The 26,732-nt window shown below is 47.1% G+C and overlaps 1 protein-coding gene across 6 annotated transcripts in view; it reads left to right on the top strand.

The window, feature by feature from the left end:
* The first annotated feature begins 744 nt into the window (after window positions 1–744).
* GluClalpha (glycine receptor alpha 1) overlaps window positions 745–26,732 on the top strand; it is a 381,181-nt gene continuing 355,193 nt past the window's right edge. For 4 of the 6 annotated variants that reach the window (XM_075693264.1, XM_075693267.1, XM_075693268.1 and 1 more), the window contains exon 1: window positions 746–873. The gene's annotated coding sequence lies outside the window, so the exon portion shown is untranslated. Of the gene's footprint in view, window positions 874–26,732 lie in introns of all 6 variants that reach the window. The other 2 variants (XM_075693269.1, XM_075693265.1) reach the window with 1 other exon arrangement.

Raw genomic sequence — 26,732 nt, 5'->3', positions numbered from 1 at the left:
TGCTAACGACACACAATTCGGGCAAACGTTGCATCTAAAACTCAAAGGACGAGGCAGTGGCGGCTTGGTCACGTATTGATAGGATACAAAACGTATGCTTGCCGTATGGCCATGAACCTTGCAAGTAAGAGAGTGGTGAGCTCTGACAAAGAAACGACAAGCTAAATAGGAGCAGCTTTATTCCAAGCAATCAAAGCTATAACCGGGCGAACGACCAAACAGAATGCTAGGGAAATCGAACACCATGTGTAGTATAATATTTTTTTTTAAAGAACGCAAACTCGCAGATTCCACTGCTAAGTATAGCGTTACCTTGCGGGAAACCCTGATTTTGCTTGCTGCAGTTCGCAACGCAAAATTCTGTGGTGAGACAATGCTTAGCGCGATAAAGGAGAATGCCGAACTTTATCTTTTGTCTACTTTCTGCCCAGCGGCCAGCAGCGCCTTTATGCGCATCTAATGGCACGCTTCGCAGGCCGCTTCATATGATCGAAACGGCTGAACAGCTATGCCGACCACCGCCGGAGCAAAGCTCGCGAATCGAAACTCGCGCTCCGCGCTTTCCCGCCACCGGCGCGCAGGCGCGCGCGGTCAGCATCCATGTTTGAGTCCTCTTCCGCGCATGCGCAGAGACGCGGAAGCGCCGGTGCGCACTCGACGGCGCCGGCGGCCGACGCACATGTCGTGTCGCATCGATTGCGGGTGGGCGCCCAGGCCGCGTCGTGATTGGTCGGTGCACCGGCCCTCGCCAGGTTCCCGGATGCCGGGGGGAGCCCGGGCTCAGTTGGTGGTAGCCCAGGCTCCGGCGTGACCGTCGTTCGCTCGGCTCTCGACGCCGCGGCGGGAACAACCGCAACCCGGACGCTCGATCAGGTAAGGCGGCCGACGGCGCTCGCTGCTTCTGCGCCGCGTTATTTTTTTGCCGCTCGCGCGACATTATGGCGTGACAACACGCGCGCGCGCGCGCTTTCCCGCGTGTGTCCGTGACTGCGCGTGTTGCATGGGGCCGCTCGTCAAAACCCGTTTCTCGAGCGCCTGCTGTGGATTGATGGTGGCGATCAGCGATGACGCGCCGTTTTTATTTCGCGCCGTCACAGAGCGATGGCAACCGCTGGCATGAGAACGGCTGGCAGGGGCTTAAATTTCAATATCAAGCGGCCTGTGTAATGGGGAAATTTCGTGCGAAGTGTCCTACTCTTCCTTGGTCACGCTAAATTATCGTGACAGCGCGCTTCAGCCGGAACATCGTCTCTACTGCGAAGAGAACGTCGAGCCGGGAGTGACGGCGCACGTACCTCGAAGTCACTACCAGAACCTGACTTATTGGAAGCTTCAGTACAAGTGTTTCATTGGTTGCAACTCATCCTTCACTGTCTTCCGTTGCATTGATAACTCGCCTAAGAGTGATGGCAGCGGGCGTAAGTGCCGTCAGGCCTCGCGATTTTGGTTAGGACGCGTATAAAATGGTGTCGTCAATTTCGAAACACGGAGCTGTATGCCACTAACACCGGCAATTTATTTGTTGAGGCCACTTGCTTCGCGTAGTGCGGCCGTGAATTTTGCTCTCGTTTTGCTCATTTTCATGTTTCGTCTCATATGACAGGTGACGCGTGAGTGTTGTTGTGAACGTGTTAAAACGCGCCAGTCACCATTAGCATCAAAATGGTTGTCAGCAGTTCTTTCTGTGACCTTCATGAAATGTTGTTTTTGCCTAAACGAAACGTCAAATAACAACAACATATTGATGCAAGCTGATTGGCGCTTACCTTGCAAGAGATGGGAACAAAACCAACTTATGTTAATTACAATTTTATGTTGGTTTTGATGCACTAGTGCTGCTAGGTTTCCTACCTCCCTAGTTTGGCTTCACTGCCTGATTTCGCACTTCTACAACACTTTCACTTATATTGACTGAATACCTCAGCCCGCTAGCACAAAAAGATGAACGGCCGTTCCTGTCACCTTTGCTACCCTGAATCATAGTTACCTAGTGGCGAAAAAAAAAGGTTAGATTGAAAAATAACGAATTCTATACCGTTCACGTGCTCAGTAAAAATAGCATCGTTAGTAAGTAGCTTAATGTCAGCGTACGATGAAATATGTTTGGAAGCTGGGTCAGACCAAATCAATGCGGAATGCTGTAGCTGTTCAGTTTTATTTATATTCCTTCTGGCTCTCTTCTTTGTCCATAATAAAGCACGCCGACTTATAGCAATTTATGTAAGCAGCACAAGGCAACGCGCTCTCGTTAAAGGTAAAGTTGGAATAAACGTTTGTAACGAATAACTAGCTTTTCATTATTCGCTTGGAATTGGCGGTCAACCGGGACTCTCAATCTGCACCTGAAGAAGTGAGAAACTTGTATGAAGAAAACAATAATTATTACAATTATATTCAAGTGTTTGTGACCTCGGAAGTACACACAGGAAAGTACAATTGCCGCTAAAAAACCATTACTAGAGTAATTAATGAAGCAACTGCGTCACTTAAGTTCCGGAGCGCGACAGGTGCAGCCCTTTAATGTTCTCTGAGAACGTTTCCACGTAATAGTTGATGCCCGGAAGCTTGTCGACGTACTATTTCATTTACCCTAACGGAGGGACATGAGGGAGTGTGCGAAAAACACATTTAAGGAGAACAAGTTTTCAATGGAGTCGATATGTCCGTCTAAAAGATTCTGATTGCACACTCGCTGAATACGCCTCAAGAAAAGATCTGTCTCAGTTGTCGATTATTGATGCTGTTGCACTCCAGTGAAAATTTCTTCTACTAAAAGAATTTGCAGGTAAGCTTAAACATCTGTAACTTACCCTTTCTCCACTATCTGAAACAATCCCGTTTGGGATATAAAACATGAGTTGGGGGGGGGGGGGGTTCTAGTGGATAATGTGTTCGATGGAAGTTCAAGGATGATTGACTGCTAGTGGTTCATTGGCTATGGCGCTGCGTTGTTGAGCCCGAGGTCGCAGGTTCAATGCCCTTCCTCGGCGGCCACACTCTGATGTAGGTGGAATAAAAACAAATGCTCGCGTACCTTGCTTTAGGTGCGCGTTTAAGAACCCCAGGTGATCAAAATTAACCTGCGGAGCTCTCCAGTACGGCGTCTCCCAAAAGCCACTGCGCAATTTGTGGACGTTTTTAAAGCGCACAGTTTTAAGGATGAGTGCTGCCTGGTGCGATGCACTGCTTTGGGACAATGGTGATTCCTGTGTTTTCGCTTCTAAAGAAAAGAGAAAGATAAGATGGTTAAAACGTGTGCAATCTGCCGGGTGATAAACATTGAACAGCTATTAGAGGAAAAAGTGCGACGTGAAGGCGATTGTCGTGCGAATCTGCGAATGGATGTTGCTTTCCTCTGATTGCAGACCAGCCCAGAACACATAATTGGAGGATTACGTCGTGTAACCTTTACGGAATACGATGCGGGTCCTAAAGTTTTCTCAAAAAGAACTAAAACTATCGTGGCGCATCGCGAACAGCCAGCGGGAACTATCGTGTCCATCAAGGCTTCGTTTACGAAGAAACAAAATCAAATTTTCTTGCACCTCACGTTAACCTTTGAGATAGAAGTAATGAGATATCATTTGAGGAATTCTATCATGAAGCAGACTCCCATGAGATATTCGAAGTACTTGAGAAGTCAAGCCATTTGAAGCACATTTTCTGTGTATTCCCTAATCGATATCGCAATATAACCTTGTAGGGAAGTGTGCTTATTACTGAGATTGACCTACTCCTGAAACATCAGTAAGCTTTGTGCCGAAATTCTCGTCGCAGTAGTTCCACCGCTCTTTGGGTTTGACGTATAATAATGCTTAACATCTACAAATGCTCCATGCTTAGCGTCTACAAATATTCGAGCGAATTGTACAAATGTCCAAGCCTGTATGCACAGCTGACCATGTTTGTAAAGAGTGCTGGAATTGGTCTGGAAAAGGACATTTGTATAAAAAAAATAATTATCGCACGAACCACGCGTTCAACTCTGACACGCCTGCACACATACCTTAGGAATTCAAGTCAGTGAAGTAATAGTAAATATAGACTCTGTTGCTTGTTCATAGTTAATGACGTTTTGTTGCGCTAGCACGATCTCGGTTCAAAGCATCGGTTAATACTTTACGGCACATCAAGATGCTGAAGGTTTCTTAGAAAGGGTGATACATCAGATTCCGTTTACACCGTCATAAGGAAGCTAAAATATAGAGAATAGAGGCGCATGTCCAATTTTTCAGCACAAGACGGACACACATTTATGTGATAAAGACTTCGAGGAGAATAAGAAAACGCCATTCCTCTTTCTCTCCATCAAATATCAAAAGAGAACAAAAAAAAAAAATAACTGCAATCCCGTGAAGAACGGGAAGAAAACTGGCGCGAGTAAGTGCCTCTGAAACGAACGGAAAATGTAAAATCTCGGAGACGTGACACAAGAATCTCGCAACCCGGTCGAACTCGACGCTATTTTGACGATCTCAGGCCACGATCTGAAAAAGGCCAAAGACAGTGTCAAGGGGCTGGGTAAGAGGGAGGGAGGCCGAAAGGTTGCCTCTCGAGACCCGGCAAAAGGAACGAGCTCCATTCAATAAAGTAAAACCTTGTTCTCACTCTATCCTCCGGCCTAAAAAGAACTAGCGGACTCCCCGGAGGGCGGTCTACGTTCCCCCCGCCCCCCTCCTTCTCAACCCTTCCGAACCTTTTTCTTTTTCGGTCCCAAATTGGGGCTACAATTCAGACGGGCGTGATTGGTCTCGCTCCGTCGCTCTCTGGAGTCGATCAATCGTCTTGCCAGCACTCGATGTGAGGCAGGCCTAATCATAAGCGCACCGCCGCCACAGTCCCCTTACCGGTCCTGTTGAGAGCAGCGTGTTGAAATGGAGGGCGACCTCTCTCACTTCGTCTGGCGCCCGCCGCTGTAATCAAGGACGCGGCGTAACTCGTCGCGCAAAACCTTGTCCAATCACGGTCGAGCCCCGCGTTGCCCATATCTCAACAGACGCGTCAAACCTGCGCCAGAACGGATTAGGAGTCTGTACTGCAACGTTTTCGCAATCGCCCAATCTCTGGTGGTCAGCAACAGAGTTGAGCGCCTTAGTAGCAAATTACTGTCGCACCTAGTATGCGCCAACTGTATACAGATCTGCGCCGCTCGATGTAAGCCGTGTTACGTATTTGTACAGATGTGACGCTGAATATATGTCTTTATCCGCGGTTTTCTTTCAGTGTGTGTTCTCAGGTGCGCGCATTTCGGGTAGCTTCATTTTCTTCATTAGATTGCCGCCTGTGATATTTTCCTCGTGTTGCTATTTCGACTCGCGTGCTGCACACAGTGATCACATCGACACACAAGAAGCTCACTGCCGGGAGACCACTGAAGCAAATCTCTCCTGCTTCTCGTTGTACAGTCAGCTTTTATACAGCATTTCGCGTTTTTGCACTTGCTCGTGCTTGTCGATTCGTATTTCGTGGTGCACATAAGTATGTCTTTGAATATGCATTACTTAAGTGTCTGGCGGTAATTGTGGCGGAACTAAGGTCGCGCTGCTTCAGAAGATAGGGGTGAAGAGGTAAACAACATGCATAACCTGTTTCAGATAGTGAATTCTGCATTCAATTACCAATTGTAGTGTCCCCTCGCATCCATTCTCTATGACGTGGACACGGAAAAGCACATTACCAGGATTTAATGAGACAACGGTAGCCTCTTCATTCGGCGATGTGATATGAAAGGCTTTGACATGGAGTTTAGAGCATGCCGTTGGGGGTGGCTCACGATTACTCTAGGTCTCCAGGGGGGTATTTAATGTACGACAAGATCTGAGCACCTGGGTGTTCTCATATTCTGTGCCCATCACCGGAATGCGGGCCGATTCCCTCGAGAATCAAACAGACGAAGTCACGCTCACGAGCAGAACGCGAGACCGGCGCCTTGCACGCAGCCGGCGTTTCCCGACCCTGCAGCGTCTATCTCGGTTAACGGTGCAGCCTCTCTGCTAGCTAGAAGCTCTCTGACCCGTCCTTCCCTAAAAGAGTCCCTTGATGTTTGGGTTAGGGTACAGCCCCTGGATAAAACGATCCAGCGGCCGTGGTTAGGCGAGCGCCGGCCTTCGCGCTTCTTGCGTCTGTAACGCCCGGAGCTTATGCCTCGTTTTGCGTCATCCGTAAACGTTCGTCACTTCCTCCGTTTTCCCTGAAGAGACGCTTCGTGGCAACACAAAAGTTCCGACAATGAAGCCCAAAAGATTGTCAATGTAAGCGTAGGGCAATTGCTGCAGCGCGCTAACCACGTGGGCTTTCTCCAGCATAGCTGAATGCCTGATTCACGACCATTTATAAACCGTTGTAAACCGTTTATAAAAGTGAGAAACTGCGACAGCTTTGTCTTCGTACTGCCGCGCTCGACTCAACTGCTTTAATTATCATTTGAGGCTCTATATTTGACGCTGCTAAAGAATTCCGCCACGAGCGGTTACATGCGAAGACCGAGAACTGGTGTTTATCGTCTCTTCACGCATTGTGGCGCAATTCTACCATGACAGCTGCGACTAGTTGTAGAGGTTGTATAAATGTTGCCGGGTCATATACAACAAGGGGAAGGTCGATCTTGTGCAACATTACGTCCGGACATGTTAATGAGGCTGCCGCATCGTGCACCAGCGTGGGCCGTAATCTATCGGGTTCAGATACACGCGTTCAAATTAAGGTTATGAATTAAGACAACAAGGACAGTGTTCTGCACTTTGCCAGCAGCAGGTGGTTTGATGTGCTCAGGCTTCGCTCATTCATGTGCGGTTGTTTGCTTCGGTGCTCGCTCTCATTATATCGGAGCACCAAATGTGAAAGTGATCTTGAAGAGGCACTTGATCCGGCTGCACCTACGGACAGAGTCGTCTGGTCATAGAAGTTCAACGAAAAAGTGAAACTGGTCGGAAGGCGAAGCCAGTGGCAAAAAGTGCATGGCTGTAGAGACAACTCGAGTTTACTGCCTGCACTAGCATGTTCTTTTTTTTTTTAATTTGCGTGGGACTCAGTTAAACCGAGAGAAACATCTGGATCACAGTAACAGACTGGCTGTTAAATGTAGTGAAATGCACCATTACAAGTTCATAATTGTTATGCCCTTTTTTTTGCGTGCTCGGTAAGAAGAAGGGGCGGCAGCTGAAATAGAAAGGATAAGTACTAGCTTGGACCGCAAGCATTATTGATTAGACTTTTCTTCCAATATCGCTGATACGTATTTGCTACGCAGAAACACATCGGTATTCTCGCTCGTGCATTCATGAGCGCCATCTCGTCTCTTTGTACATCTTTTTTTTTTGTTCTGGGTTACATTGCGCTACCCTCTTTCTCGTTCCTAAATGCGTGAGTCGCATACCATTCCCTTCAGTAATTAGGTGCCCCAGTTTTTTACAGATTATCGTACGCAAGCGAAAAGTAATAGCTAGCGCCCAAGGGGGCACTAACTAAAACTCGCGATGGCGTCGGCGCTTCAGCCCGCGTCCTCACATTAGATGCGCCTTAGCACTTCAGACATGCACTGACATCGAATGCGTGCCTCATTCATTATTGTGGAGGCAATAATCAATGAATGAATAAAGTATGTCTACCCATAAGCACCACAATTAAGCGCAGCGACATTATCGCAACACCGCCGAAAGTGCAGAACAATGCAACGCAGCTCAAACGTCAAAGGAAAGGAACGCGATGCAAATGAGGAAGTCTGCACGGGAACGTGCCTTCGCTTGCTGTGGCATTGTGGTGACATTTAAAGCGGTGTCTTAGCATTAAATGATCGGCAGTCGGTGCAGACAGCGGCGCTGATTCCTTCGACCATTCCCGCACAGTGAGCGCGCTTATGAGTCAAAACTGATTGATGAGGACAGAGTGTCACGTGCTCACCCCTTGTAGCTATCGCAAGGAAGGTGAAAGTCCTCCTAAATCACACAGGCAGGTATGCAGTTCCTGGGCAAGCAATTTGGTCAATACAGGCCGATGCTCGATTAGCACGGAAATGTATTTTAGAGATACGGAGTTGCGCTTTGCGGCGTTGAATATCCTTAAGGCGTTTCAGCGTGTTAGGTATTTTGTTTGGGTCGCATAAGAAATAACGAAAAGGCTGCGCCACACGGAAATGAAACAGGAAGAAGTACAACACGGATTTTTCAGGGTATAGAGTAAACACGATAATTAAGACCACCGGTGCGTAAAGGGAGATGCACTGGTGCAAAGGGGGGCAGTTTGCGGATGACAGGTTACTTATGCGTGTACTAACAAAGGACGGCTGCCCATAAGATCGAGGAAATATGGAGGCAGACTAACACTGAGGCGTTCATAACGTTTATGAGAAGTCACCATAGGTAAGACGCGACAATGCCGGCGAACCAAATGCGGCTATATATGACTCGCGCACGTGCGCGATTGTTTGCCCGTTTCTAGAAAGCCTCCTCGTAGACGTGTAAGCATTCTTATAGACTGATGAACATTCGAGCACGTTGCCTCAATAATGGTCTGTCCTACGAGTACTGTGTCAGCGAATCGTTGAGACGGTCACTACAGTACAAAGCGTGAAATACCCTAGGAGAGAGTTCTTAGCCATAAAGCCGTTTCTTTCCCCGACTGTTATCACGTTATGCTGTTTCCACATTCACTGTCATTCAGAATGATCTCCCCATTTTGAATCGTGGGAACGTGTTCGGTGACTCTTTTTTTTTTTCGGCAACAGATTCCTGATTGTAACACCACGCCTTAGCTGACGAGGCAGTACCTCTAGTTTGTACTAGCTCATACCATACTCATTCTCTCTAACAAGTTCTCCAGATTTATAATTCTTGGCATGATTGGCCGCACACAAAAAAAGTTCTGTCCTTCGAATGCGATGCATAACGTTCCAGTGCTCGCGACTCTATGCTGTGCTCCTCGTCGAAGCGTGCAGGAAGTGGTGCGCCTCATCGCATCTGCCTTTTCCCTGTCGCGCATAGTGTTGCGATACTTGCAACTACAACCTCCAGCGCAGAGGAAAAAGAAAGAAAGAAAAAGGAGGGAACGTTGAATCTTGAAGTCCTGTCATCAAAAAATAAAAAAGTGGAATTATCCCACTTCTCAGAAAAGTACCCCTGCCCATGATGGCATGCGGTTGTTTGTAGTCACCCCGTCCAGGTACGCTGGTCTCTCCCTTTTGTCTGCTGCTCAGCTGGCATTTGTGACGCGTACAGTTAATCCTGCAGATAATCAGGAGCTAGTGTTGCCCTTGCAACAGCAACAACGTTTCTAGGTACTTAGATCCTAACTAAAGACATCAAATGCGGCTAGCCGAAGGCGAACTGCACGGACTGGAGACAGTGGCAGCAACTCCATCGGCACTATAGCATCTACCACGAACAAAGCCACGCAAGGCATGCTCTTCCCAAATTCAACGCATGATGTGCGCATTTCCCATAATTTCCCGAGTAAAATCAGGGAGAGTACAGCGTCCGAAGAGGTTGCATTGTGAAGGCTAACTGGCTCACGTCAGGCTCCTCCGTAGTTCTTTTTTTTTTCTACGTGAGCTCTACTCCTCCAAAAAGCACGTGCAAAGTTATGGCGTCATCAAGCGCGCTGTGCTGCATAACATGCGCCACTATTCTCCCGCAAATAATAATGCAAGCGCTCCATCTGCTTGATAGGCAACGTTATTAAATGCTACAAACCAATGGAGCGGCCTGCGTAAACATTCCAATAAAAGAAGGTACCAGTCCAATCAGAAGTTACTTTGCACATAACCGCACTTTCCTCTGCAGAGTAAATTTACCTAAATGCGATTTTAAAGAAACAGTCGGCTCGGTGTGTCACTCAAAGGTGCTTATCTATTGCGAGCTCCCCCCGCTGTCTATTGGGTTGTGCTGCTGAGCTGAAGGACGCGGGTTCGAATCCGGCCATGGTGGCCGCATTTCGATGGTGGCAAAATGCAAGAACTGTGGTGTATCGCACGTTAAGTACGCGTTAAAGAAAGCCAGGTTGTCTAAATTAGTCGGAGTCCCCCTCTATGGCATGCCTCATAATGAGATCGTTGCTATGGCACGTAAGATCCCAGGATTTTTTTTTTATTTATTGCGAGCAACTAACCCGAATGTTCCTCCTATTAACGTGCGAGTTCTTCACATGCTGTACCCACCTATAGCAGCAACATCAAAAGGATCAAAAGGAAGAACATAGCTAATAATTGGTATGTGAGAGGTATGCACTCACTCGAACTTTATGCGCGCATTTCTTTTTATTTAGTAATAGTTCACCTAAATTTCTTCCTTTCTCCTTCTTCACTTCTGTGTAGCTCAGGGCTTCTCGCTCAGTGCGCGATCTTACCTCATTTTTCTCACTGAACTTTTTTTTTCTCTACACTCGTCTGCTTCTGTTTCCAGACTTCTCCCTTCGGTGTAACCGAATTTTTCAATTTTTTGTCGCTGATTGCATCACTTGTTAGTAGCCATACGCTCTTCACTTAATGCAAACTAGGATCGCATTCTATTCACTTCAATTGTTTCTGCACAGTCGGTACTTTTTGATGCCAACTTTTTTTTACTTTTAGGCAGTTGACTTCAATTTTTCTGCTGCCGACTTCATGGTTTACGTTATGGGGAATTCATCGCAGTACTTCATCATTTATGGCCTGTCTTTTTGCTTGTTTATTCGTGCACTTGTCCAATGGTACATCCCGATTCTGGTGGATTGGCAAAGATGTTTACGCGAGCAGTTCCGCATGCCCATTTGCGCATATCAATGACTCAAGTTATCTATTCGGACACATACCCAGTGGAACACACCAAGTAGCACAAGTTCTATAATCGGAAAGACAGCCGAAGCCAGCTGTCCCAAAGTGGGACGAAGAGGCAAAGAAAGTTTCGCTTTAAATAAAAACTCAGTTCCCTTCCACTATACAAAGAAGGATGACCAGCGAAGCTGTGTGTGTGGGCCCCTTAATGGCGAACTACACTTCCGCCTCAGGTCGGCCCGGCATTGCACTACCTTCGGGATCGGCCCACGTGTGAAAAGTTGTTGCTCTACGTGCGGACGCGATCCGCCAGATCCTAGCCACAAACAGCTTCGCTGCAAAAAAAAAAAAATTGTGGAACTGTCGTGTTGTTGTGGTAGTGACACCTGGCCCACAAAAGAAAAGTCATGAGCTCGAACTCAGCTCGCAAACGAGGATATTCTTGCCTGCTCAGCGGTATACTTTCACGGCAAGAAAAACGGTAGACAGCCTTATCTTCAGCTCAAACCACAGCTACGATTGTCGCGATCGAAAGACTAAATGCTTGCGCGATTGCACGCATGATCGAAAGAGCCACATCGACAGGATTGGATCCGCAGCAGCAGTGGCGAGCGGGCTTATGTTCATCATACGCCATGAAGTTTATTCATTTGTTTGTTCGTTTATTTCTGGGTTTTCATATTTCCTTCTGCCTTCTCTATTCCGACTTCGTGAAGCGATTCCCCACGAAATAATTGCGAGAACTTCTTTGCATGATTTGCGGCCAGAGTGGATGAGAGCAAGACAAAAAGAGAGAGAGCAAGGCAAAAGATGTTTAGAAAGGCAGGGCGGTTAATGATAAGTAGTTCAGGATGCTTAGCGCGCACGGCAGAAAGTGGGTAAGGGGACCAAAAGAGAGCGGAACACCGCTAAATTATGCAGCAGTAGCAAGCAGCGTTCTTAACGTTCACCGCAAGTGTCTGTAGACATAAGGAACTTGAGTAGATCAGTTACACACCCTTCTGCATGGAGGACCTTCCGATGAATGAGGAATAAGCAGGGAGAAAGGGTGGAAGTTCAGAACACGCAGAGGCTTAAATGGTAGTTCTGCTGAATTTAAAGGTGTACCTAAGGTACTTGGTACCTTAACCACCTGCGATAAAGCTAACACAAAAAAATATTCTTAATATCTTGTACATATGAAACTTTGCGGAGCTGTTGAAAGTCAGATAAGTTTGTTTTCAATTGTTATTTCACGACAATTTGCACAGCAGCCTACTATTGCAATTTCTCTACCGGCTAAACACACGACTTCACTATATGTTGAAGAATGTACTGCTCCGCTTGCTTCATTATCGCTGAGTCTCTTATACGACGCATTAAGGAGCATGCATCTGATGAATCACCACGCACCAACGAAACAGCACATCGACACCGGTTCCCATCTTTATTAGTTGGCAGATAAGAAAATGTGTATGCTCACTTCAGCGCTACGCCTTGAATGTCTGACGTGTTCTGGGACGAAGTATTAGGAATTTTACACAAGCACGACTAGCGAGCTCTTGCAGCTTCTCGAGCAAGTGTTTGGCAGTGTTTGACACGATTCGTCGGCAATCTCAGAAAGAGTCGCCTTCAATGCAATAGCAACTACAGCCAAATCAAAGGAACAAAGAAACGCAGGAAAAGTAGAAGCAGGGAAAGAAAGAATTGACCGTTTTCATTTGATTTCTTCCCTGCCATTCCGCGAATCGTTCGTCATTCCTCTCTGCTCATGGGCTCTCTCCTTCACGTCTTGTCCTCTCAGCTGGGAACCACGCGTCCTCGCGGGCGACAAACAAGACGCAGGATCGCCGCGCATGGTGCAGCTCGATTTTTCGCACGTGCGCCTCTCGCGTGCGTGGGTGCGGCTTTTCCCTCTCGCGAGCTGCAGCACATCTCCGGGACGCTCTGGGGCCGCATTAATCTGGGCATTTCTGGGCCTCGAAGCATGATTTATCGGCGCCCCTCGCGTCCTTTGGTGCCTGCCCGGCCATCGCGCGCCCGCGCCGGGGCCCGAGTCCGTACGTCCGTCCGACGGAGGAGGCGAGACAGAGGAAAGCGGGAAAACACCAGCCGCTAAGAAGGGAGAAAACGGGAGAGGGGAGCCAGGGAGAATGAGAAAGAGAGAGAGAGGGTTTCCACCCGGGACGACGGCGGCCGTCGCAAGATTTACGGCCCTATCAGGGCTCCCCCGCTCGTGCACCTCTTTGTCGCTTGTCCGCGCGCGATACCTTCGCCCGCTCAGACTACTTGCTTTTCTTTACGACCTCTCCGTCCCGCTCTGGGATTCCTTTCGCTCTCTTCCCGCTCGGCCTCCTCCTATTTTGTCCTTCTTTCCCCACTCCTCCCCAGCTCTCCCCACACAACAGCGCTCGCTGTCGACGGCGCAGCGCGGCCCTTATCTGTCAGCTGTTTCCTCGTACCGGCTCCCTCGCTGAGCGCGCGGGGTCGGGGAACGGGAAGCGGCCGAGATGGCGAAGACGACGACGTGATTCCGTTCCGTGACTGCCGGCAGCCCGAAGGGCGTTCACCGGAACCAGGCCAATGACGCAAATGAGGCCCACCTTTTTGCGGAGACGGGAAAAAGGAACGCGCTTGCGCCCTCCATTTTGTTATTGCGGCCAGTGCGGTTATGATTTATCTCAAGCACCGGCCGCGATGTTCGTCGTTTTTAGTTGCGCGCAGAGAATTGGATGCCCGGCCCAATGTCGCCGCTTGCTCTATATGTTTCCAACGTGCGACGGCAATAGCGGAAATGTTGCCATAGAGTGGTTGTACCCTTTCCTATAGTTTGTGACGATAGTTTTTTTATTACTTCGGGAACGAATTGCCGTGAAACTGCGACAAAATGTAACATTATGGTTTTCTTTTGTTGTTGTTATTGTTGCTAGGACATATGTGTGTGTATGTGTTTCTTTTTTCAAAGCTGCAGTTGTCTCATGTGCAGCTTGGCGCTCATTGACCAGGGTGTTTACTACCTCCCACTGGACGTCGATATCTGCGGTTGCTTAATGCCTTGCGATAAGAAACAAATAATATTTTGTAAGCAGTACATATTGATCATTTAGCTATGTACTGCACGAAGCCACATTATGCCTTCAATTCCTTGCAAGAACTGGGTGCTTCGGTTACTTGAACTACGGTGTGTATTACAAGCCTTGGAAGGAGGTGCATGGACACGTGCCCGACAGGAAGAACACCAGACAGCGTATCTCGTAGAAAGGTGGCACTAGCGAAGGATAATTTGCATTTAGTCGCTATTAGACGACGACGGACTGCCAACGTTGCGCTCACAAAGTAATGGTAGCGATAATCCTTTTCCTCCGTTTCTTATATTGTGCTCCTGCGTTCTGTTCTTGGCGTTCCTAATTGTCTCATAGTAAACCCAGATATAGTTATAGGCTGTAGAGAAAAAGTGATACCCTAAATAACAGGTGTTTGCTCAAGGAGGAAAGAGAAAAGCAGGAGGCGGGGAGGTTAACCAGAATAAGGTCCGGTTGACTCTACGCCGGGGCAATGGGATAGGGGAAAACAAAGATGTCAGGGAGAAAGAGGAGGGAAGGGAAGAAGGAAATTAGCGGTGAGTTCGCTGACGCTTGTGGTCTAATAGAAATTGCATTAATAGTCACAGAGGTTCACACAAGCCCATCGTCCTCAAGAAGCACAAAAGCGCCTTCACCGCATTATGGGCCGACGAGCGATGGGGGCGGTGTTCCAGCAGCACCTGCACAGAAAGCTGCCGATTGTCCAGTTTTTGTAGAGCGTTAGCAAGTTCTTGTCTTCCTGGCGCATATCGTCTACAGTGGCACAGCCGGTGGTCGTTATTTTCTTCGGTGTCGCAGACCTCGCATGCTGTCCTGTCGGCCCCTCCAATTAATGTAGAGTATGCCTTTGTGAAGGCAGCTCCTACCCAAAGGTGACAGAGAAGGATAGCTGCACGCCGAGGAAGTCCGAGTGAAGGTCGGAGTTGCAGTGAGGGGTTTAATCGATGTAGTCCTGTAAGTCTTAAGTTCCGCGAGTTCCACTCGGTCAGTGTTTGCTCAAGAGTACTGAATCTCTAGAGGAGGTGAATCTCGCTATAGCATGGGCTCCTAGCTTTATTTCTCTAAACAAAATCAGGAATGATGTACTTCTGCGCGCGATCTTTTTCAGATTCCTTTTCTTATGCCCTGGTAACTTGACCTTGAGAATTTCAAAGCTTTGACACACATACCAGGAGCATATTCGCGAGGCCTCATATATCAGACCTGATTTTATATCAGCAGCGAAATTGGTTGCGTCAGCGACGCTTGCATGGTGAGCAAAGGAAGACAAACCCAAAGGGCTCCATGATTCGTAGCTTAAAATTTAGCAAAATTTCATCGGGCTTCACATCAGCAGCAAGACCACTGTTACCTCTGTGGGGCCTACGGCAGCCACAAGTACACCTCACAATTCCGGCAATTACGAAAACCCGTCATTACACAGTAGCTCCACGACAGCTGATATCGTCATTACTGAACTAGGCATATGAACGAAAAATGCACATTTAGACCGATGGATCTGTCTTAGCAGCTCCACAGGCAATGCTATCATCCTGATCTTGCAAGTCACAGTCATGTTCAAAGTGTTCCACGTGATGACCTCTGCGGCAACAGAACTTGCCGCCCTACGTGCGGCTGGTAATCACATCGTGCAAGCACAACCACGAAAGTGCATTATTTTTTTCTTTTGTGAATCCGAGAAAGTAATTCAGAGTGTGGAGTCAGCCTTACGATGCAAGACCTATAACCAATTCGTATTTGAGACAAGAGGAGTTTTCCATGAAGGCTCCAGGAAGGGACGTGATATCATCTGCCAACGCCTGGCGTGGTACTGTGGCATCGTCGGTAACGACCTTGCTAATGATGCCGCACAATAGTCCATAAAAGAAAGCAGACAGTTCCCATGCCAAAAAAAAAAGAAAGAAAGGGCGTGATAGTAGGCGTTCGTGTTGTCCACTTCTCTCCTCTTGTGTCCGTGTCTGCGCGCCTTACCCCTTCTTTGCAATATTAATCCTTACCAACTAGGTCAGCTTTCTGTCGTTCCAAGTTCCCATGCCCTTGTGAAGAACAGACGCTTCTAGGGGTCTTTGTTTACTTGCTCACGTGAAGGCGCAAACTTCGTGGAACACCCCGATTGTCTTGAACTCTCGGCTTCACAGACTTGATGCTTCGTTGAAGCTGTGGATTGCACCGCATTTCTCCCGCCATGATGCATCTTTACGCTGCCGCGTCTGGTTAGGCTGTACTTTTACGAAAGCCTACTCATTCCTTATTGCAATCGCAGACACGCATATTTGTGAGTCTTACAACTGAGAAGGGCCGATCGAACAGATGCTGCGTTTTTGAGATCGTTATGGCATCGAACGCGACGGTCTTCGAGTGTGGTAAACCGATTAGATAATAGATCATTTTCAGAAACAAATGTCCTCGTATCATGTCCCCACTCATCACAGGATTACACAGCGATGCGGGCGTCGTTGCGGTTTGTGAAATAGTTTGGCCTCAGTCACTGATCGTAGGCTTCAGGTAATGGACAATCGCGGGTGCTCGCAGGGATAGTACCTTCCTGCCTTTTCCCTCTTTTTTACTCCCTCTAGTTGTTTTCTGTTCATCCCTTAACCCCCTTACCCTCGCGTAAGGTAGAAAACCGAACGCTCGTCCCGTTAACCTCCCTGCCTATCCTTCCTTCTTTCCCTCTCCTCTTTTACGAAAATGTATTCGTATTTATAGGTCTACGAGTGGCCAACTTCCAATGAAATACCTCAAGTTGAACTGACGCTACCGCTATTGCATATCTTAACCGGAGCATGACAGATGAAAACAATTTAAGCAGTTCAGCAATATCGACAGATCGGCAAGCTAAGGGAGGCGGGGGGCAGTCATCTTAACGTATGAAGTAGTTGTACTGTGCGGTAATTATGCTTCTTTGTGACGATTATTATGCGCTGCTTCATAGGTTAAGATAATTTAAGTGGTCTAGCTTAAAGTACGAGCCAGTAATGACAGCTAGTGAAACACTGCGCTAAGAATCGCAGGTTTTCACGCAGTATGGCACAAACAATTGTCGTGGCGTGCGAGAAACCTGAACTGTGCAAGCAATATACTGCGGTACTCATTAGTGTCACTCGTGATGTATTCATATAACCTGTAGCGCTTGCTCGCTTATACCTGACACACTGCTATGGCACATAGCTAGAAACCTCTTGATTCAAACTATTGAAGCACAGGCCTTTATAGCTTGTCTCAGCCTCTCATCGTGCGATTATACGCCAAGAACCATTGCCACTATCCATGAGTATTCGATCACCACAGAGGTGGCCACCAACTCTATTCGGGTGCACACTAACACCATCCCATCTCGTTTCTTTGACGGCTCCAGGTATCGTTATTCAGTGCTGTCGATATCACCGGGCATGTCTTCCAACAAGTTCTGCAATTTAAGTGCGGCCATCGTTTCGGCTTTGCGGTATCTGTGACAACCTGAAGCACGGTGGTCCATTTCAGGAGTAGGAGAGGACGGTAACTTGCCCACGTTCGTACTGCGCTAAGCAGCGCTATGACCTTAGCATGCGTACTCTTATGCCGAAATTCACATATACAACGACGTTCCTCCATTCAGATAGCTTCTAATGGTACAGGAGTTACTCTGTAAAGATCAGTCGATGAAGAGATTATTTGTCACTCCACATAGTCAACGGTTTCAAAGCTCGTGTGCTTTTTGTGAGGCTTTCGATTATGTTAATCAAGAGCCGGCACACTGCTCTGAGAAATTCCGCGACACGAAGAAAGCCTTTTAATTTGTTTTCTCAATTGTTCACGGCAGGTTCTAAGAAGAACATATATCGAGGGTACGGAAAGCAAACAGTGGGCAAACAGTGGGCCAATGCACAGGATCTTATTTCACGACTACTGGGATATAGTGGTATCTCCGACAATACTGTGCTTACATAGCTTCTCGCACAACACAAGAAGAAGCCTAATATATTTAAATTCTGTTCTACAGAAGAGACGCATCATGGCAGCTTGGCGAGCTCCCGCATGTTGTGGCTTTCGGGATATTCCGTTCTCCCGATTACACAGCCCATCGCCAGCACTCACTGCACCATTCTGCGCAACTGATCCCATTAACGGGTTTTCCCTTGTGTGAAGCAACCTTACTCTGTCGCTTTCTCCTGGCTGTAGCGTTGAGCAACGTTTAGTCCTGCTTGATTGCAACGGCCGGCATCGCTGATTGCCACGCCTGCCGTTGCGCAAAAACCGTAAACATATACTACCATGTGACCGCAATTCCTTTGAAGATGAAAGGCCATTGACTAGACGTATATGAGACAGTGCCGAGCATTCCAGTACGACTCAGTCTCCAATGTTTCGCTGTCTCTCTTGTGACCTTTTCGCTCGCCGGTTCTACTTCCTTATATCCTCTATTGTTCTCCATCCTTCACTGTAAGGCAGCCAGTGGCTACGATGGTATGTCTGTCGGATTTCTGGCTCCATTGGGTCCACGGCGCATTGCGCTTTGTATGCACAGAAGAGCTGCCTTGGAATCACATAAAACTGTTCATTGTTCCTGTGGTTCATGATTAATGAAATCACGTTCAGCGCGGGGCGCAGCAAGCTCTGCACCCGTCGATGTGACTAGAGATATACAAATTCGACTAAGCCATAAATACTGGAAACTCCACTTAAAAGGCGTTGCTTAGCTATTTGTTACTGTTTGGGGCTTATGTCATGCCGCGCAGCTTGCCCTGTGGTGCCGGCTACTCGCGACCTAAATCTCCTTATCACTAAGGCTTAGCCGACGTCTTAATTTGGCTGGTCGCCGTGTTTGGCAGTGTTGCAGTCATTCCGTTCTACGCAATGTGTCGTTATCGTTGGTGGATGCGTGCCATAGTGTTGTTCGTTGATATTGACAAAATGTTCCAGCATTTTAACTATGTTATGAGAGCATTCTGGTTTAGATATATGATTGTCTATCATAACTATTCCAAAGTTATGCGACGAAACATCTCATTAAAGAAAACTAGTTTTCATTTTATAAACAGTACTTAGAAGTAAAACTCCTGACTCATTACTGTAACCATTCTTGCTGAAGATCTCACGGTAGAATAATGGTCATTACGTTTTGAACAAAAGTTGACAAAGCAAAATAAATTATACCTCAACTTTGACTGTAAGACAAGGAATGAATCGGCAGACGCAATTTGTTGCGGAAATGAATGAGCACTCGCTCGCAATCAGCAAGCCGCCTCAATCACCTTTACCCTTACGGCCAAAGTAGTTGCTGTCATTCGATCAAAACACTTGTGCTAAAGTCGAAGTTGAGTCGACAATTCTCTATCTGCCTACGATTTCTCGGAAGAGAAAGCAGTATGCCTGCGCGACTTTCTTCACTCGTGACAGCGTTAAACACTATACCTAGCGTGTTCGGACTAATCCGCGCGCGCAACAAAATTTAAAAGGCAATTATCTTGGTGATAACGTTGCCCTACAAGTGCTACGTTTTTATGGCAGCAAGAGAAAAAAAAAACTCTCCTCCGCTGGAACCGCGGAGAGTCATGACCGAGTTCTTCCAAAGGGCGTTTCCTGTTCACGAATGGGGACGCCCTCGCCACAAGGCCATATTTAACGACCTGCCGACGTTGTGTTGATTCGCCGCTTTGTCAGAATAGGGGCGGAAAGCTCTCGCTATTTAGGTCGTTCGAAACTTGAGTCACGACTAACGTTCTTTCTCTTATATATTTTTTGTGGCATCTTGTTTTCCTTTTCTTTTTTGTCTCTATTGCAGTTTGAACAGTCTCGATGTGCCTCGATTTTCATTAGAAACCTTGCTAGAAGAGTAATCTTAGTTGGGCACTAGCAAGCGTAAGTCAAAGCATGCACAGCAGCGAGCACGTAAAACACCGTCGCTAGGGGACGTTTATTGGCGCGCGCGCAGAGCCGGAAGTAGCGGAAGCGAAAAGCAAGAGCGCAAAAACGAAGAGTATCTCAAAAAATAGGGCAGGCTTTCGAACCAACAAAAGAGCTCTACATTAAGGCTGCCACTCATTAGACGGCTTCCTGCAAAGTCATGAGTGGAAAATAATTCTCAAGGTCTTAGGTAGCTTAAAGGGACACTAAAGAGAGGAATAATTCACGTGCTGTAAGCGGATACTTGGAAAGCTAGAAAAGAAGCAGGAACAAAATTCTAGGGGCCGACGGTGGCGTTGAAGAGTCAGCAGCAGCTTCCTGTGACGTCAAGAGTATTGACGACGTCTCTTTTGGCTTAGTTAATCGATTTTATCGGAAATGCTGCGCTACATTGTATCCTGAAGAATCCCCCCCTCCCCCCAAAGCGCAATATTCACTAACTTTAACTGAGCCACAGCGCCGAAAATACGAGAAAAATGAGTAAATGCTTAAAACGTCACGCTGACATAACGACGCTAAGGTTTTGGCGCTAAATTTTAAAAAAAGGAAGTTTAAACTTAGTTTTCTCCTCTACAAACCAGCCTAGTACTGGGAAATCAACGCATAGTGGTATTTGAAAAGAATACTTGATCACTCTAAACTAGTTTAATTTGTCTATTTAGAGGGAGGGGGGGGTGGGGGTGGACTGAATCTCCAGGTCAACATCGATCTTTCCACGAGCTTTAAATCTGGCATTTTGCCGCAAGACAAACGTTTTCCTTTCTTTCTTTATGGAGGAAAATTGCCTTTTACATCGCATTCGAATGTTAACGAGCCTCACGGAAACAAGCTTACTGCAATGTCATTTTGCAGACGACACCGCAAACGCTCGCCGACTTGCATTAGGATGGCCAATTGCGTATGACTTTCTTATTATGGTTAACAATATTATTTATACTGCCTAAAGTACTTACGGCATTGATTGAACCATAATGGTCTCGTTATCATTGCGTGTACATCTGTCCAGGCGAACATCAGTGGTGACTCCAGAATTATGCAGAACGAATAGAGTGTTTCTGAAAAGAAACACGAATTCATGGTAATATCGACCTCTCAAATGCGTGCGTATATATTATTTTAGCTTCGTATTTCTTGCATGACATCTAGTAATAATTAACTCTTGCGTCTGCGCCTTAATGAAATCTTCATTTACGTACGAGTGTAGCTCAAACAAAAGGCAACGCGTGTCGCAGGATATATGCGTAAAAGGTTCACGCAATCTATAGTCGTATTGTTCCTCGCTCTCGGTTTATTTTCTTTATGTTAAGCTAAGCTTTTTGCTGTAATATAACCGTTTATCGACGTGCTCGTCTATATATTGAATTCCAACGCTTTGCCTCTGGCGGGTGCATTCGCGGTTTAGGCGTTGCTAAATGTGTATTCACTAATCTTCGGCACGGCAGGAAAACTAGTTGGTTTAGGTTAGGTTAACCTGAACCGATGCAAACGAGCGCGCGGGAGTTGTTTGTCGCGAGCTACGTGTTCCTATTCAAGAAAAAAGCTGCTTTGCGTTTCGTGATGCAAAACGTCTGTTCAAAGTTCCATCTATAGCCGTGGTTCCCTACTAGGGTGATTACTTCTTTATTTTAAATAGCGACGACGACGTCTCAAGATAAAAGCAAAAACAAATTAAGGCGTGCCTCACCGCCATGAAGTATCTCGCTTATCTAGAGCACGCGCTCTAATTAGAGCGAGCGAAAACTGCCCCTCTGATAAAACGTTCCTCTGTCTCACCGTCATCGCTCGGCCTTTCTTTCCCTCACTGAGCTGTTCGAGCAGTGGTGGTGGCGGCATCGATTCTGGTTCAACACGTTCTTTTATGAATGATTAAGTAGTCCGAGACCGACTGCATAATACATGAGCGTCGCGTTCCGCGCAGAAATATTTCGCGAGTCGAGATTCATGCGGCCTCTGTGACACGGTATGCCTGCTTCTTCTTCTCTTGTGGTGTGACATCGTTTGCGGGGTCTTCTTCCTTATTTTAAGTCGTTTTACTCTTCGCCTTAGTTTTACGTTTTTCATTATTATCTTACTTGCCTTCTTTCGCGCCGGCGTGTGGTCCTGCTCAGAGCAGGCGCTGGAACAGCGAAAGCAAAGCAACTAGACTTTAAAAGACCTCTTTCTTACGCTTTCTTTTTCCCTCTTTCTCTGTTGGTATATACGCACGTTTTGCGTCGCGTTAACAGTTGGTGGAAAGATACTATGCGAAAGGTGGCCTAAGCGTTGTGTTATGCCTCGGGAGGCAAGTTGCCTTTTTCCGCTTTGGTTGTCAGACAGGATGTCCCAGCCGTACGTGCGTGACAACTCGCACCACATAAAGAAAGTGCATTTGCGCAGGTTACTTAATATTATATTTCTCTCAACAAGGAGGGGGGTGAGGGGATACTACGTTAGTTACAGAATAGCCCCTTCTCTGCTGCTTTTGAACGCGCGAGAGACTCTAAATATGGTTGTACAATAAAATATCAGTACAGGTGAGAAACGTTTTAATAAAGTATGCCTCTCATTGTATTACGTTCTTGACATTTTGCATCGTTCAAAGGGCTGATTACATTCCAGAATCTCTCTTGTTTTCGAGTCGTGCAGAGCGAGCCCTAAGAAATTAAAAGGGCGCCTTTGCTTTTGAGCAATATCAGCATTGTGTTCCTTAATATAGCGTAACCGATGCAGACAAGAGTAATCTTCTGTGCGCAGTAGTGTTCAATACATACGTATCAAGCAAATTTCTGGCTTTTGCCTTTATATTTTTGTGCATTTTCAGATAAAAAAGATAAACTTCAGAACGCATTAGTCCCAGATCTTTCCTTCTTTATTCTTTCCCGTGTGTCAACCAACATTATTTGTGTAATTAGAAAAGAAAAAAAAGTATTGTTTTTTTGTTTCTGCTTGCATCATCCAAGCATAATGGAAAGATATGATAGTGAAAAATGAGAGAAATCTTGCCTTCAACCTTGGACTTTAAGAAGTACAGTCGAACGCCTCTAGAACGAAATGACCTGTATAACGAAGGAATAATTCTGTACTGGTTCTATTGGGGGTGGTGCGGTGCGCGACCTTTACAAAGAAGAGACCTCTATAAAGAATAATCTTGGAGGCCTCACACACTTCGTTATAAAAGCATTCGACTGTAAATCACTTTGTAATTAGCGTCCAAGATACCGGAACGCACATCAAGTGCCCAACATGCTACCAAGTACGGAAAGGTGTCACTTAACTCTCTTTGTCAATATATTGTCACGTGCAGCACGTGCGCATGAAGTCAGGGGACGATGTAGTGAAAGAATGCAAAAGCGCCCCTGTCTCGTGCATTGGGGGCGCGATGAAGGTCCCCTGGTGGTCAAAATTAATCCGCAGCCTCCCACTACGGTGTTTCTCGTGATCAAATCGCGGTTTTATCCAGAATTCAATTCAATGTAGACTCAAGTCAACGTAGACTCAACTCAGTGTTTACCCAGAATACCCCAGAATTCAGTTCAATGCAGAGAAAATAGGGACATTTATTTAGTTGGGGTGAACTTGCTCCCCACCCGCCCAAAGAAAACAGCCGGCTGCTTGGCCGCAAGTGTGCCTACTATAGACTGTTGGAAAAAAAAAGCTGCGTAAACCCGACGGGTTTACTTGTTTAGTGAAAAAAGAGAAAAACCGGCCCAAGACGTAAAAGAACCACTCGTTCCATCTGCACCAAAATTCATTCCGAATATACTAAGGAAAAAAACCCATGCCGCTGAAATTGCGCCGTGCGTGGGTCGAGCGGCATTACAACGGTCGCGGGGCGAGAGTTGTCCAGCGGTGACACGCACCAGAGCCCTGGCCCGAAGCGTCGCCGTGAGAACCGCGGACGCTGATCACTCCGGACGGGACACAATGAGTCCATTCAGGGCGCCGTTATTAATCGACGCTCCCCCTCCTTTTCCCCCTTTCCAGAAGCGCCGCGCCTCCCCCGTTTCTCGCTCTCCTTCTTCGCCCGTTCGCCGACGCGCGGGCTTCAATTGTCGACGGGTCGCGGGGCCTCGCAGAGTTTCCCTGCAGCAGCGGCCGCTCCCTTTCATTCCCCTCGCTGCCCCCCCCCTCGCGTTATGCTTCACCACTCGGCAGCCGAGCTATGCGGAACACGCAGTCAGTACTCGAGGTGTTGGAAAGGAAAGGCCTCGTCACACACGCGCCGCTTCGCTTTGTTTCCCGCCGTCCTCTTCTTCGCGGCGGGGTGAGCTGTCGTTTTGGTCACGCTCTCGATTCGCATTCCAGACCGACACGAAAGAAACGGGAAAAGTGGGAAGAAAACAAAAGCGAGGCCGTGCGCACGCTTTCTTCGCGCCGCCTGGGTTTGCCTTTTTTCCCTGCCGATTCCGTTCGGGTCCTCCCCTTCGCGCCGCCATCGCGATGAGTGTAATCCCGTTAGGGGCGCCTTTAATTCACTTTGCCGGCCCAATTGGGGGAAAGTGAAGGACGAACGACGCGCTCCGACGCCCCGTCTCGAACTCACGCTCGCTCCGGCTTTGTTTGCGGCGGCGCCATTGTTTTTTGGCAGCGAATCGGTCTTCTTTCTCTTTGGGAGCACGTGTGCGTCTCTTCCTCTTGTCTCAGATTTCCATCCCTCTCCTCCCCTTCTTATTTTTCTTTTTCTCGCTCACCCACCAGTCTTTCACCGTCATTTTCGGGAACTCAATACACGCGAGGAACTTCACAATACCAGCTGCTGCTGCCGCTGCCGCTGCCGCTGCTGCTACTGCCGCATGCTGCTTTCCTTAGAATGAGATTACAAATCTTTCTATCTTTATATCAATGCAAACGCTTGCAGGAAAACGCGTCGCGTATGAAAGATGCATACCGACATTCTTGCGGCGGTCAGTCTCGTGGCAGGCTCTCTCACTGGCCTGACGCCTGTATATGCTGTCTGATTTCTTATGCGAAGCTCTTTGTCATGACGTTAATATGATGTTGTCATTTCCAGTGCGATATTACGTTTGCGCGCATGTATTTCAAGACGCTACAAACAGTTCGTTCCTTCGTGTGCCTACAAGTCAGGGAAGTTGCAAGACGATCCCGGTTTTCAGTGCAGGGGTGACCATCACTTGATTGCCTCGAACGCTACGATAAAACACAGATTAGGGCAGAGATACGGCTAGGTGAGATAGAAGTAAATTAAAAATTATCAAACAGCAGGTTATGAAACCGAGAATTTAGGATCATTTTGACGTGGATGTAGCATTCAAATAGGGCGTTTTTCTTCGTAGCAGCGGGCATTAAAACACTGTGGTTGCCTAGTTTTTACAGCAGAATAAAGATTAAAAAAAGTTCATTGCAAGAAACTTGCGTTTTTTTCTTGTCTATTCTTTTGGCGCTGTAGTAAGCAAGTAAAACCTGAGTTAATAATTATGACATAAGAGCTTTGTAGTGTGCACGACTTCATAAAGAACCTTTAAAAAGAGAAAAGAAAATATAAGTAGAGACATTAAAAAAGAGGCGCCGATGTCTGAGTCAGAAGAAATCACGCAAACCATTCGCTTCGGAGCAAAAGGGAGAAAGAAATTAAAAGAAGAATTGCTCTATCGAAAGGAGCAGAAGCTCCAGACTTGAGAAATCTGGCGTTACATAAGCTTTCGAGAAAGCGGCATTCGGAAGAAAGATAGACAGAAACCCACACCTTCACAGTGAACGCTTATCGACCATGTGACACCGAGGCGCCACGAGAGGTGGGCTCTTCTGTCGTGAGGCCTTCGACCTTCGTCCCAGCATCCTTTATTTACGATCAGCCAGCATGGTCTCCGTATATCTTTATTTACTTCCCGCCTTTGCTTCTCAGCTCTTCCTAGCACTAAAAAAAAATATACGCTGCCCCAATCTTCTCGGTGTTCTCATTCACACCCCACCCGGCCCCTATGAACATGCTCTTCGCATCAACTCCAATCGACGTTGGCAATATTTTCGAGTGTTTCCGTCTTACCTCACTTTCCCTTCATAACCCACGTCTCTTTTACGCTCCGTTGAACCGGCTCTCGTACTGCGCCTTCTTTCGGATGGCACGAAAAGGCTCAAAATCGAAGTTTGTCGCTCCATTCAAGACGCAACACGGGAAGGCGGTCGAATACAGGCTGCCGCGGCCGCTGCCGCCGCCTGCTGGATTTCATAACTTTGTCCTGTCGGCTGCTGTCGGGATTGAGGGGCGCATGGTCATAAACAGTTTATGGCTCCGGGAAATGTGTTGCTCAGAAGTACCGCACGTCATCCGCTCGAGACAAACACACGCAGATAGATCGCAAATTTGCTCCCATAAACGTCGCGAGTTAGGACGATAACCATACTGCGCATTCACTTCACGATAAAGAGAGATGTCGAGCGTAAATGGTGGGAATTCCGTAGCACGCAGTGATAGAAAGAGAGAATGAGAACAAGAAAAGGTGGGGATGTTAACCAGAAAAAGTTCTCTGGTCAGTTACCCCATTGATGGACGGAGGAAAAGGCAATAAAAATGTAATATATGCAATAAAGGTGCGGTAAATGCAGGCACGCGCGGATGGCGTCAACCTGCCAAGAAAGTCTGCGCAAAGGTATTGAAAGCAGCATGCATGGAGATTGTATCTTGGAGCGTTGTCGGCCAGTGAAGAGAATATAGAAATTATTTTTATCACTGCCAGTAGTAGTTTGAAGCTAAAACACCGAGGTGGATACGCTCAAGAAGTCGGAAATTATGAAAGCACCCCCGAGCAATGCAAATACTTTTTACTAGGTTGCCATGGGCGACACTACGTTCACATGCGTAAAAAGTACTCGCTTCTTAGAAAGTGTAGATCTGTGGAAACCCTGGCTGAAGTATATACTGGCTTTCTTCTATATTTTTCTTACAATATCGCAGTAACACATGTCTCTGATGTTACAATGGCCTTATGACAAATCTGCTTTTCTCTTTTATATGTTCTGCTCCTTGTGAAACCTCTCTTTAAAGGCGAGAACTTTAATATTTGAAGGTAGTACTTGCATTTGCATAATTTAGGAGTGATTTT

The sequence above is a fragment of the Dermacentor variabilis genome, chromosome 5 (genome assembly GCF_050947875.1).
Source record: "Dermacentor variabilis isolate Ectoservices chromosome 5, ASM5094787v1, whole genome shotgun sequence".
Taxonomy (NCBI): Eukaryota; Metazoa; Arthropoda; class Arachnida; order Ixodida; family Ixodidae; genus Dermacentor; species Dermacentor variabilis.
The sequence above is the reverse complement of the archived record's forward strand: the minus strand, read 5'-3'. Positions and strand labels throughout refer to the sequence as shown.